At 46.7% G+C, this 12,187-nt stretch overlaps 1 non-coding gene across 1 annotated transcript; it reads right to left on the minus strand.

Moving 5' to 3' along the window:
• Positions 1-1,507: 1,507 nt before the first annotated feature.
• TRNAG-CCC (transfer RNA glycine (anticodon CCC)) lies at positions 1,508-1,580 on the minus strand. The gene has a single exon. It is a non-coding gene; the product is annotated as a tRNA-Gly (tRNA).
• Positions 1,581-12,187: the final 10,607 nt, after the last annotated feature.

A 12,187-nucleotide genomic window follows, 5' to 3' on the forward strand; every position in this document is an offset into this window, starting at 1 on the left:
CTTGTTTGTAACAGTCCTGGGATGCAGAATTTCTTTCCCTTCCTCGGGAGGACTTGAGGACCAGATGTGCCCATGACACGTGGCCTGTCTACCAGCAGGGGGCGTGAAGGAGCCACGTCTGTTATCTCCAGCTTATGGTCAAGGGTCTTCCTGCAGCTGCCTCCGTTCTCAGTGGGTCCTGGCCTTCGCTGACCTAATGCTGGGGCCCCATCTCTGAGAACCTGTGTGAAGTGTTCGAGTCTGGTCCTCTCTCCAAGAATATGCCTTCGTTCCCTGGGGTTCAGGAAGAATAAAGTTCCTTTTTTTTTTTTAATGTTCAGGAAAACGTTAATGAAAAATGAACCATCAGTGAAATTAATTTCAAAGATTCATGCATTCCCCGTGACTAACAAGCCTGCACCTGTTCATTTGACATCCTTTATCCGCTTCTCCTCCCGCCCTCCTTCCCACCTTCTTAAAATTTTCATCTTTTCCTGAAGGCATCTGGAGGGTGCGTTGAGCAGTTAAATACACATACGACGGAATAGGGACACGGCTTGTTAATTAAAAGGGTGCTCTGCTACTTCAGTTTGGAAGAGATGAACCAGGCGAAGCAGAGTTACTATCCAGGAAGTGCTGGTGGGGTTTTTACGCGCTATGTGGAAGGCCCTGGTTTAATGGGACGGAAGCGGCGTTCATTAGCTCTTCCTGGAGCTCCTCTGCCTCCGGCCTGGTCCGCGGGAGTCATCCTCTCTCCCGTCCTCCCCTTTTTCGGCATCGCGACGGACACCCTCGTTGGATAAACCTGTCTCCCCGGTTCCCCTCCCACATTCGTCCAACTGTCCTCAGCTCCAGCATTCTTCTATTCATGCCAGCGACCCCCAATCCTGGCATTATTTCCTTGCGGCTTGGATGGTCGGAGACCCGACGGGCCCTTTCTGATTGGCAGCTCTCAGAGGTGAGGAGCTTGCAGTTTGTAAAAAGCCCTCGAGAAATCCCAAATTGTGACAACTGGGGCTTCTTCGGGCATGGCCCCCATTTGCTGTCCACCCTCGTGTCTGCCCCCTTCATTCTTGGTTACCTCCTTTCCGCATCACGCAAGTGGGTCTATAATAGCTCTGAGAATGTCCTGGAGTCATTCTCATCCTCTAGCCTTTTATGAACTTTGCCTGAGGCATATTACTCATCTTCCTTTTTAAAAACTTTGCGTTAAATAGAATGTAAAGATAATTGAGGTGTAACATCCATGCAGTGTGTACAAAAGGTATACGTCTTAGTATGTAGCCTGCTGAGTGTTTATATATGTGTACACCTGTGTAGGGGCTTCCCAGGTAGCACTGGTAAAGAGCCAGCCTGCACGCATCCTTGGGTAACTGCAGCCCCAGTCAGAATGGGGAGTGTCCAGTCACTCTGCCTTTTTGTAAGCCCTTGGTGTCGTTAATCTTTCTTTTTCTTTTTAAAGAGTATTGTATTAAAAAAAAAATAATTTGCCTGTACCAGGTCTTAGTTGCGGCATGCAAGCTCTTAGTTCCCTGACCTGGGATCGAACCTGGGCCCCCTGCATTGGGAGTGCAGAGTCTTAGCCGCTGGACCACCAGGGAAGTCCGTTGTGTTTTTTTTTTTAAATTCCAGCCATTCTGCAGGGGGTGTAGTGGTTCTCCATCTCCCCCTCCCCCATTTTATTTATTTATTCTAAAATTTATTTATTTATTTTTGGCTGTGCTGGGCCTTCGTTGCTGCTTTTCTCTAGCTGTGGCAAGTGGGACTGCTCTCTCCTTGTGGTGTGAGGGCTTGTCATTGCCCTGGCTTCTCTTGTTCCTGAGCGTGGGCTCTAGGCATGCGGACTTCTGTAGTTGTGGTGCACAGACTCCGTTGCTCTGTGGTGTGTGGGAACCTCCTGGACCAGGGATTGGCCGGCGGACTCTCATCCGCTGTACCACTAGGGAAGTCCCAGGCTCCTATCACTTTAACATGTTTTCAGCCTTTGGACATGGTGGGACGTGAAACCCAGCCCCGTGCTCACTATGAGGTTTGTGAAAAGAAGGCTGGTAGGAAGGCAAGCAGGAAGGTGAGAAAGATCCTTGGAGAGTCTTCCCCCTTTTTTTCCTTTATTTTTTGGAAGTGTGTTCACAGGCGGATCTATAACTGGGAGAGGAAGTCTGATAGTTCTTTATCAGGTGGTTTTGCTCTATAAACGTTCACCCTGCCTAGCCCATCTATCCCCCTGCCCCCCATCCAGACCTGCTCTTGGCCTGTTCCTCTTGGGTTTGGAGGCAGAACCATGACCTCCAGAGCTCTCCAGGAGTGTGAGGATGTCATCTCTGGTGTTGGGGGTCTTTCTTGGAGGAAGCAACCTGTTCTTCCATGGTGGGAGAGACCCCAGGGAGAAAGAGTACAGCCACGGGACTAGGCATACGGATGCCTGGCACGAGACAGCGCAAGTTCAATCCTGGCTCCAGGACTGGAAATGCCATCAGGAACTGCCACAACCCTCTGTCCTCATATTTCTCATCCGTAAAAATGGGATGACAATATTAACAGGCTTTGTCTCAAGGTTGTTCTTTTTTGTTTTAAAATTTTTATATGATTTTTAAAGGCTACACTCTGTTAACAGTTATTGCAAACTATTGGCTGTGTTCCCTGTGTTGTACAATATATTCTTATAGCCTATCTCATACCCAATAATTTGTACCTTCCATTGTCCCACCCCCAACTGGTTCTCCTCCCCAGTGATAACCACTAGTTTGTTCTCTGTATCTGTGAGTCCGCTTCTTCTTTTTTTTTTTTTTTTTTGGTTATATTCGCAAGTTGTATTTTTTTAGATTCCACATATAAGTGATGTTGTTGTTGTTGTTCAGTCTCCAAGCCGTGTCCGACTCTTTGCAGCCCCATGGACTGCAGCACGCCAGGCTTTCCTGTCCTTCACTATCTCCCAGAGTTTGCCCAAGTTTGTGTCCATTGAATCTGTGATGCCATCCAACTGTCTCATCTTCTGTCGCCCCCTTCTCCTTCTGCTTTCAATCTTTCCAAGCATCAGGGTCTTTTCCAACGAGTCGGCTGTATGCATACAAGTGATATCATATAGTATTTGTTTATCTTTTTTTTTTCACTTAACAGAATACCCTCCAAGTCCGTCCATGATGCTGCAGATGGCATTATTTTGTTCTTTTTATGGCCGAGTAATATTTCCATCGTATGTTTACACCACATCTTCTTTATCCATTTATCTGAGATAGACACTTAGGTTGCTTCCATATCTTGGCTGTTGTAAATAGTGCTGCTGTGAACATTGAGATGCAAATGTATCTATTTGAGTTATTGTTTGAGTTTTTTTTTTTTTCATTCCCAGGACTGGAATTGTTGAGTCATATGGTAGTTCTATTTTTAGTTTTCTGAGAGAACCTCCATACTGGTTTCCATAGAGGCTGCACCGTTTTTTACAGTCCCACTGAGAGTGTACAGGGGTTCTCACAGGGTTGTTCTGAGGCTGAAATAAGCTAATATGTCCCAGTACAGAGCTGCTGCTGCTAAGTCGCTTCAGTCGTGTCCGACTCTGTGCAACCCCATAGATGGCAGCCCACCAGGCTCCCCCGTCCCTGGGATTCTCCAGGCAAGAACACTGGAGCGGGTTAAGGTTGTGTAAATTACTGCTTCTCTGGTGGTTCAGTGGTAAAGAATTCACCTGCCAATGCAGGAGAAGCAGGTGGGATCCCTGGGTCTGGAAGATCCCCTGGAGAAAGAAATGCCAACCCACTCCAGCATTCTTCCCTGGAAAAATCCCATGGACAGAGGAGCCTGGCTGGTTAGAGTTAATGAGGTTGCAAAGGAGTTAGACATAACTTCAAAACTAAACAATGACAAAATTACTGCTACTGTTACATAGCTTTGGAACAACATCAACTTGGTTTCAATCCTAGATCCAAAGTGTATTAGCTGTACAACCTTGGGCAAATCCAAGAAGTTCCCTCTTCTGAAAAGAAATAATCACATAATCCCCTAGGACTTTGGTAAAGATGAAAACAAGACTAGCGTAATTAACGGAGCTCGTGGTGGGTCCTTAAGACGTTTTACTCTGCCCCAGACAGAGTTCTAAAAATTGTGTTCAAACGACGTGCTTGGAACTAGAACTGCCTTTCCCAGCGTAAACCATGTTCCAATGGACCGGTCGGGTCCCAAGACAGCCTGTTAGCTCCGGCTTTTCAGGTCAAAAACCTTTTTGTTACGAACTATTTTGAATCTTCGGAAAAGTACTGGAAATAACCTGACACCCGTGTGCTCACCCTCTAGAGCTGACAGATGTTAACATTTTGTCATACTTGCTCCACATCCTTCTTTACAGGTGGGGAAAATATTAGAGTTACAGCTGAGATGAAGCTATTTAATCACAGATGCAGTTGAATTCTGGTTCTGATGGGTATATCTGTGCTAGGTTTTTTGTGGGTAGTGGGGATGCTGATAGGATTGAGAGAGCTCCCTGGCTTCCGTGGGCTCATGGACCCGTGGGGAAGGCACACCCCGTGAACAGACGAGCATCCTGCGTGGAAGACACAAGAGTGGTGGTGGTGTTGGGGAGCGCGGGTGTCAGAGGTCAGACATCTGAGCTATGCCTTGAAAACTTTAGTAGGATTTTGTTGCCATGGATTTGGAGAAACAGGCTTTCCAGGTGGAGGGAAGAGCATACGCAAAGGCGGGGAGGTGGGAAAGGGTGTGTGAACTGGGTGTATGCTATTCAGATTCTGTGCAACTTCCGCCTGACCTTTCCGACGGTGGCACGTTGCATCTGTTTCCTAAGGCGTCTGTAACAAAGCATCACAAAGCCAGTAGCTTAAAGCGACAGAAATTTATAGTCTCAGTTCTGGAAGCTACAAGTCCAAAGGGAAGGTGTCAGCAGGCCTTGCGCCCTCTGCTAGGAGGACCCCTCGTTGCTCTTCCCCACCAGGGATCCTCGGTGCTCCTTGGCTGGCAGCTGCTTCGCTCCAGTCTCTGCCTCTGTCATCACCTTGCCACCCTGTCCCTGTGTGTCTCTATATCCCTTCTCCTCTTCTTATGAGGACCCCAGTCATATTGGATTAAGGGCCCACCCTCCTCCAGAATGACCTCATCTTAATATAACTTCACAGAAAGTGAAGAACTAAAGAGCCTCTTAATGAAAGTGTAAGAGAAGAGAGAAAAAGTTGGCTTAAAATTCAACATTCAGAAACTAAGATCATGGCATCTAGTCCCATCACTTCATGGCAAATAGATGGGGAAACAATGGAAACAGTCAGAAACTTTTTTGGGGGGAGGGGGTCTCCGGGTCTCCAAAATCACTGCAGATGGTGGAATTAAAAGACCGCAGCCATGAACTTAAAAGACACTTGCTCCTTGGAAGAAAAGTTATGACCAACCTAGACAGCATATTAAAAAGCAGATATTACTTTGCCAACAAAGACCTTTCTAGTCAAAGCTATGGTTTTTCCAGTAATCATGTATGGATGTGAGAGTTGGACTATAAAGAAAGCTGAGTGCCAAAGAATTGATGCTTTTGAACTGTGGTGTTGGAGAAGACTCTTGAGAGTCCCTTGGACTGCAAGGAGATCCACCCAGTCCATCCTAAAGGAAATCAGTCCTGAATATTCATTGGAAGAACTGATGTTGAAACTGAAACTCCAATACTTTGGCCACCTGATGCAAAGAACCTGACTCATTGGAAAAGACCTTGATACTGGGATATATTAAAGGCAGGAGGAGAAGGGGATGACAGAGGATGAGATGGTTGGATGGCATCACCAACTTGATGGACAGGGAGGCCTGCTGTGCTGCAGTCCATGGGGTTGCAAAGAGTCAGACACGACTGAGTGACTGAACTGAACTGAACCGAATATAACTAATGATATCAGCAGTGACTCTTAAGAGTGCAAGGATTTTTTCCCAGGATGCCCTTATCCATCCCCTGGGTATGTATGTTTGTGTATATAAGCATAATCCCATGGACAGAGGAGCCTGCTGCACTGCAGTCCATGGAGTTGAAAGAGTCGGATACGACAGAGCACACACACGCACATATGTATGGATGTATGTTAACACGCAGGCATGTATTTTATAAATTGTGTTCCTATTCTGCTATAAATGTCGCCACTCTGGGAATTTCTTGGTGGTCCAGTGGTTAGGGCCAAGGCATGGGTTTGAACTAAGATCCCACGAGGCATGGCCAAAACTAAAAGTCACCATTCTAGTTTGTAGACACAGGGAGACATTTGCTGTTCTCCTGAGTTTCAAGTGCGTGAGTTCTTGTTTCGGTTTTTTTTTTTTTTTTTTTAAATTGAAGTCTAGTTGCTGTTGTAGTGATTTTTTTAAAAAAGAAAGTGGAAGTATAGTTGATCATAATGCTGTGTTAGTTTCAGGTCTATAGCAAAGTGGCTCAGTTATACACTTCTGCACCTTTTTTCTCGTCATAGGTTTTTACAAGAGACAATGAGTTTTTAAAAAAGCGTATTTATTTACTTTGGCTTCACTCAGTCTTAGCTCCAGCCTGTGGGGTCTAGTTACACGACCAGGGATTGAACCTGGGCCCCTGCAATGGGGCTGTGGTCATAACACTGGACCACCAGGGAAGCCCCAAGATGCAATGATTTTTTTTTTTTTTTTTAAGAAATCCTCCCGGTGGATTTTGCCAGTCAAGGAATCTAATGGATTTTGATGGGTGTTTGAGAACCAGTCCAGCTAATCCAATATTTCCTGGGCATCTTCTGAGTGCCGCATAGTTAAGCTGTGGCTAACTCCTTTATGCCATTTTTAGGTGGCTGGTTGATAAATATTCCAGGGGTCAGAAAGACCTAATTCATAAAAGTGGACTTGAGAGGTGGCATGAAAGTAAAAGTACCGAGAGTGGGCAGATGGTTTCTGGGGCATTTACAGGTCTGAGACAGTACCCAGGAAAGACAGTTGCATTTGAAGGGTTGAGTCAAGCATCTGGAAATTTCCAAACCTGAGGAAAAGTCTGCGGAAAGCAGAGTGCTTGACAACAAGGCCCTGACGTTTGGCCCCATTTGTAAGGCACTTTGAGAATGACAAAGACATTGGTTTTGCACATTCCCCCCTTGAGCCCTGCAGCATGTCTGCTATACAGGCAGTTGCATATTTTATGATTCACTCCAGGCAAAAGAAAACCGAGACCCAGAAAGGCGATGTCTGGGAATGTTAGGACTCGAAAAACTATGACAAACCTGGACAGTGAACTAAAAAGCAGAGACATCACTTTGCTGACAAAGGTCCATATAGTCAAAGCTGTGATTTTCCAGCAGTCATGTACAGATGTGAGAGTTGGACCATAAAGAAGGCTGAGCACCAAAGAATTGGTGCTTTTGAACTGTGGTGTTTGAGCAGACTCTTGAGAGTCCCTTGGACAGTAAGGAGATCAAACCAATCAATCCTAAAGGAAATCAGTCTTGAATATTCACTGGGAGGACTGATGCTGGAGCCTAAGCTCCAATAAATACTTTGGCCACTTTTGATGCGAAGAGCTGATTCATTGGAAAAGACCCTGATGCTGGGAAAGATTGAGGGCAAGAGGAGAAGGGGTCGATAGAGGGTAAGATGGTTGGATAGCATCACTGACACAAAGAACATGAGTTTGCACAAAGTCCAGAAGATATTGAAGGATAGGAAAGCCTGGTGTGCTGCCGTCCATGAGATTGCAAAGATTTGGACACGATCTAGGGACTAAGCAATGACAACCAAGGAATCTACAGGGCATTTGCACCTGAGCCAAGAGTTGAGCCCAGGGCCCCTCCTTCTCATGCCCTAACTGTGGGCCTGGGGCTCCTTCTCCCAGAATGCTAGGAGGTGTCAGCTGTAGATCTCAGGATGGGCTCCCAGGGATGGGCTCCTCTCTGTCGCCAGTTCAGGACTGCCTTGGCATGAGGACCACTTCCTGTGGTCACATCGCATCTCAGATGCCTCTTTCTGGCCAGTCAGTGCCCCCTGTCTACGAAGCTCTTCAAGGACTTCCCTGGTGGTCCAGGAGCTAAGAATCTGTCTGCCAGTGCAGGGGATATGGGCTCCATCCCAGTCTGGGGAGAATCCCACATGCCGTGGGGCAACTAAACCCATGTGCCACAACTGCTGAGCCCACGTGCTGCAACTCCTGAAGCCTGAGCACCTGGAGCCCATGCTCCGCAACAAGAGAAGCCACCGCAGTGAGAAGCTCGAGCTCCACAGTGAAGAGTAGCCCCGCTCACCGCGACTACAGAAAGCGCGCAACGACAAAGGCCCAGCGCAGCCAAAGATTAATGAACAAACAAATAAGCTCTTTGTATTTATTTCACCACCTTTTTTTTTTTTTTTTTTTTACTTCCATACTTCCTCATGTCCTCCGTGAGGCTCTGCGGAATCACCCACCCAATTCCCCATATGCCAGAGCCAGTGAGTAACACTTCATTTCCATGTTAACCTTCAGCTCATCAGCAACAGAAAGGAGCTGTTATTTCTAATTTGTAGATGCGGAGATTGAGGCAGCCAGAGAAGAGGGTGCTTGTGCAATCACTTAACTGGATCAGAACCGGTTTCAAGGGCACCTGGGAGGGACTTCCCCCTGGCGGTCCAGTGGTTAGCTTTCCACGTTTCTACTGCAGGGGGCCTGGGTTTTTGGTCAGAAAACTGAAATTCTGCGTGCCACTTGGCATGGCCAAAGAGAAAAAAAAAGAGTAACTAGGATTTATTTCAATTGGGGAAGGTAAGATATACAGACAAAGCATGACTTTCACAAAGGAAGAAGTTTATGTCCCCTAGAAATGGGAGACAGGGCCCGAACTGCAGGGCCACACAGGGCGGCACCTGGGTCAGTCGGGGCAGAGGGAGTAGAGGGTACATGTGGGCGTGAGCTTTTGCTGTGGGTTTGAGGCCAGGTAAGCAGGCTTCCCGGGGGGCTCAGATGGTAAGGAATCTGCCTGCCATTCAGGAGACCCAGGTTTGATCCTTGGATTGGGAAGATGCCCTGGAGAAGGGATCCAGTATTCTTGCCTGGAGAATCCCATGGACAGAGGAGCCTGGCGGGACACAGTTCATGGGCTCGCAAAGAGTCGGATGTGACTGAGCGAGTAACACAAGTAGGCCCAACATTGGCTAGCTGGAATAATTTCAGTGGGTTCCGCAGCCGCTAGCTGAACAGTGCCTGACCCTGGGGCAATTCAGGCTAGGGGAGAGTGGCCCAGAGGGCAGGTCAAGCCCTGATTCAGAAGGTGGTTGGAGTGTAGGCTCTGGATTGGCTGATTTGCATCTGAAACGTGTGTTTTCCAGGGAACTGTTTGCTTGCTTTAGGTGTCAGTTAACCCTGGGAGGGGCAGTCCTTCCTGGATCATCCAGGCTCCAAGATGTGCAAGCATCAAGCTTATAGAATAAAAAAGACATGATTAATACAGAGCCCAGTTCTTCTGAGACAAAACCACATGCGTTCTGCTACACCCATTCATCCTTGTCAAAGACCAGAAGACAGTTCCTTGAGACCCAAAGAAGGAGGCACCATTTTTTTCTTTTTTTGCCTAAGAACAATCATTCCCTCATTCCAGAGTGTGTGCCTTCATTCCCCTTCTGCATCTATCTCTTCTTGCAATCATTTGCTGTGTGATTTCCATGATGACGACTGTCTTGGCTGGGCCATGGTAAGTGTCAGTGTCTGACTAAAGACACAGTGGACTGGCCAGGGACACCAAAAGAATAATAAGCAGACAGAAGGATATGAAAACCCCTTGAATTCTTTGCTGCGCCTCTCTCTTTCCTATGGCCAGAGCTGAGGCTGGACATACTGTAGTATTATTAACCCTTTCAGGCTGGCAGTCAGCAGGAATTCAGATCAGGGGTCTTCTTTGCCAGGACTCGGAGGCAAGCCCCAGAGGATCCTGTCTGCAGTCCCTTGAAAACTTTTTCATTCCCACCAAGGTTTGGGTGAGTGGTTGAGAAAGGACCCAGAGAAAAGTTTTGAGCTTTCAAGTTAAAGTGACCTGAGTTTGAATCCTGGCTCTGCTAAGGGCACCAAAGAGCCCTTACCCTCTCTGGCCCTCCGTCTTCTCATCTGTAGGGTAGGGAGGAGACCACCCACCTGGTGGGGCATGGGAAGGCTCATGAGTCCCAGCGTGAAGTGACCACTGATGTACAAGGTGTGGGAATATGGTGGTGAGATGAAGCTCTGCACCAAGTCTAACATGGGAGACAGACAGACAAAAAAAAAAAAAAAAAAAGAAGCAAATAAACAGAGAAAAACAAAAAATTGTAACAAGTGCTCTCTGGGACATAATATGCGCTGTTAGAGTCTAGGGGGTGGGAAACAGCTTTTGCAAAGGTGGTTTGGAAAGGTCTGTTTCATGAGGGGAGATTTAGAGTGAAACCTGGAGGTGAGAAGTAGTCAGTCATGAGATAGTGGGTGGGGGAGAAAGGAGGCAGTGTGCAAAGGCTCTGGGGCCGGGAAGGTGTGCTTGCTGTAGGGATTGCTGAAAAGCAGTGAGTGAGGAAGACGGGGATGGAGCAGGAAAAGAGGGCAGGGAATAGCCATGCGGTCCCTTGTTGACTTTCAGATCTTATCCTAAGTAGGGCAGGAACTGTTGAAGGGTTTTCAGCAGGGGGAGTGCCATGACTGGATATATACTTAAAAAAAAAAAAAGTGTATTTATTTATTTTTTTGGCTGTGCCAAATCTTAGTTGCGGCACGCGGGATCTTCAGTTGTGACATGTGAGCTCTTAGTTGCGGCATGTGGAATCTAGTTCCCTGACCAGGGATTGAACCCTGGCTCCCTGCACTGGGAGCTTGGAGTCTTAGCCACTGGACCACCTGGGCAGTCCCTGGATATGTTTTTGTTGCTATGTGTGGGCTTTTTCTTGTTGCGGTGCGCAGGCTTTCTGTAGTTGTAGGCTTCTCGTCGTGGTGACTGGCTTGTTGCGGAGCACAGGCTCTGGGGTGCTTGGGCTTCAGTAGCTGCCCCAGGCAGACTCGGTGTGGCACGCGGCTTAGTTCCTTTGAGGCATGTGGAATCTTCCTGGACCAGGAATCCAACCTGCATCCCCTGCATTGGCAGGCAGGTTCTTATCCACTGGACTGCTAGGAAAGCCCTGGATATGTTTTTTTAATGGCCCCTCTGGCTGCTGAGTGTTGCACAGATTGGAGGAATCAGCCAGTCATGTCCTCCGGCTCAGGTGAGGGGTGAGGGTGTCTGGGGTTAAGTTCGAGGTAGTGGAGACAGACAGGAAGGTTTAGGTTCAAAATGCAGGTAGTTTAAAAAAATTTTTTGTTTTTTATTTTATTATTATTTTTTTAAATTAGAGATTTCCCTGGTGGTCCAGTAATTAAGATGTCATGCTTCAAATGCAGAGGGCATGGGTTCAATCCCTGGTCAGGGAACTAAGATCCCACGTACCATGTGGTGTGGTCAAAGAATAAAAAAATTTTAAATTAATTTTTTTGGAGTTTAATTGATTTACAGTGTCGTATTAGTTCCAGGTACACAAAGAAGTGAACCAGTTATATATATATACATATATATATATATATATATATACATATACATATATATATATATATATATGCTGCTAAGTCACTTCAGTCGTGTCCGACTCTGCGACCCCATAGACGGCAGCCCACCAGGCTCCCCTGTCCCTGGGATTCTCCAGGCAAGAACACTGGAGTGGGTTGCCATTTCCTTCTCCAACGCATGAAAGTGAAAAGTGAAAGTAAAGTCGCTCAGTCGTATCCGGCTGTACGAGCCAGTGGACTGCAGCCTACCAGGCTCCTCCGTCCATGGGATTTTCCAGGCAAGAGTACTGGAGTGGGGTGCCATTGCCTTCTCCAATATATATATATGTATACACACACACACACACACATGCACACTCACACACTCTTTTTTACACAAACACACTCTTTTTAGGTTCTTTTCCCACATAGGCCACGGCAGAGTATTGAGTAAAGTCCCCTGTGCTATATAAAGGGTCCTTATTAATTATCTGTCTTGTACATGGTAGCGTGTATATGTCAAACTCAGTCTCCCAATTTATCCCTCCCCTGCCCACATTCCTTCTTGGTAATCATAAGTTTGTTTTCTATGTCTGCAACTATTTCTGTGTAAATAAGTTCATTTGTACTATTTTTTAAGATTCCACTTATAAGCGATCTCATATGATGTTTGTATTTCTCTGTCTGACTTCACTCAGCAGGTTGCTGCAAATGGCATTATTTCATTCT

This window comes from Ovis aries, chromosome 24, assembly GCF_016772045.2.
Source record: "Ovis aries strain OAR_USU_Benz2616 breed Rambouillet chromosome 24, ARS-UI_Ramb_v3.0, whole genome shotgun sequence".
Taxonomy (NCBI): Eukaryota; Metazoa; Chordata; class Mammalia; order Artiodactyla; family Bovidae; genus Ovis; species Ovis aries.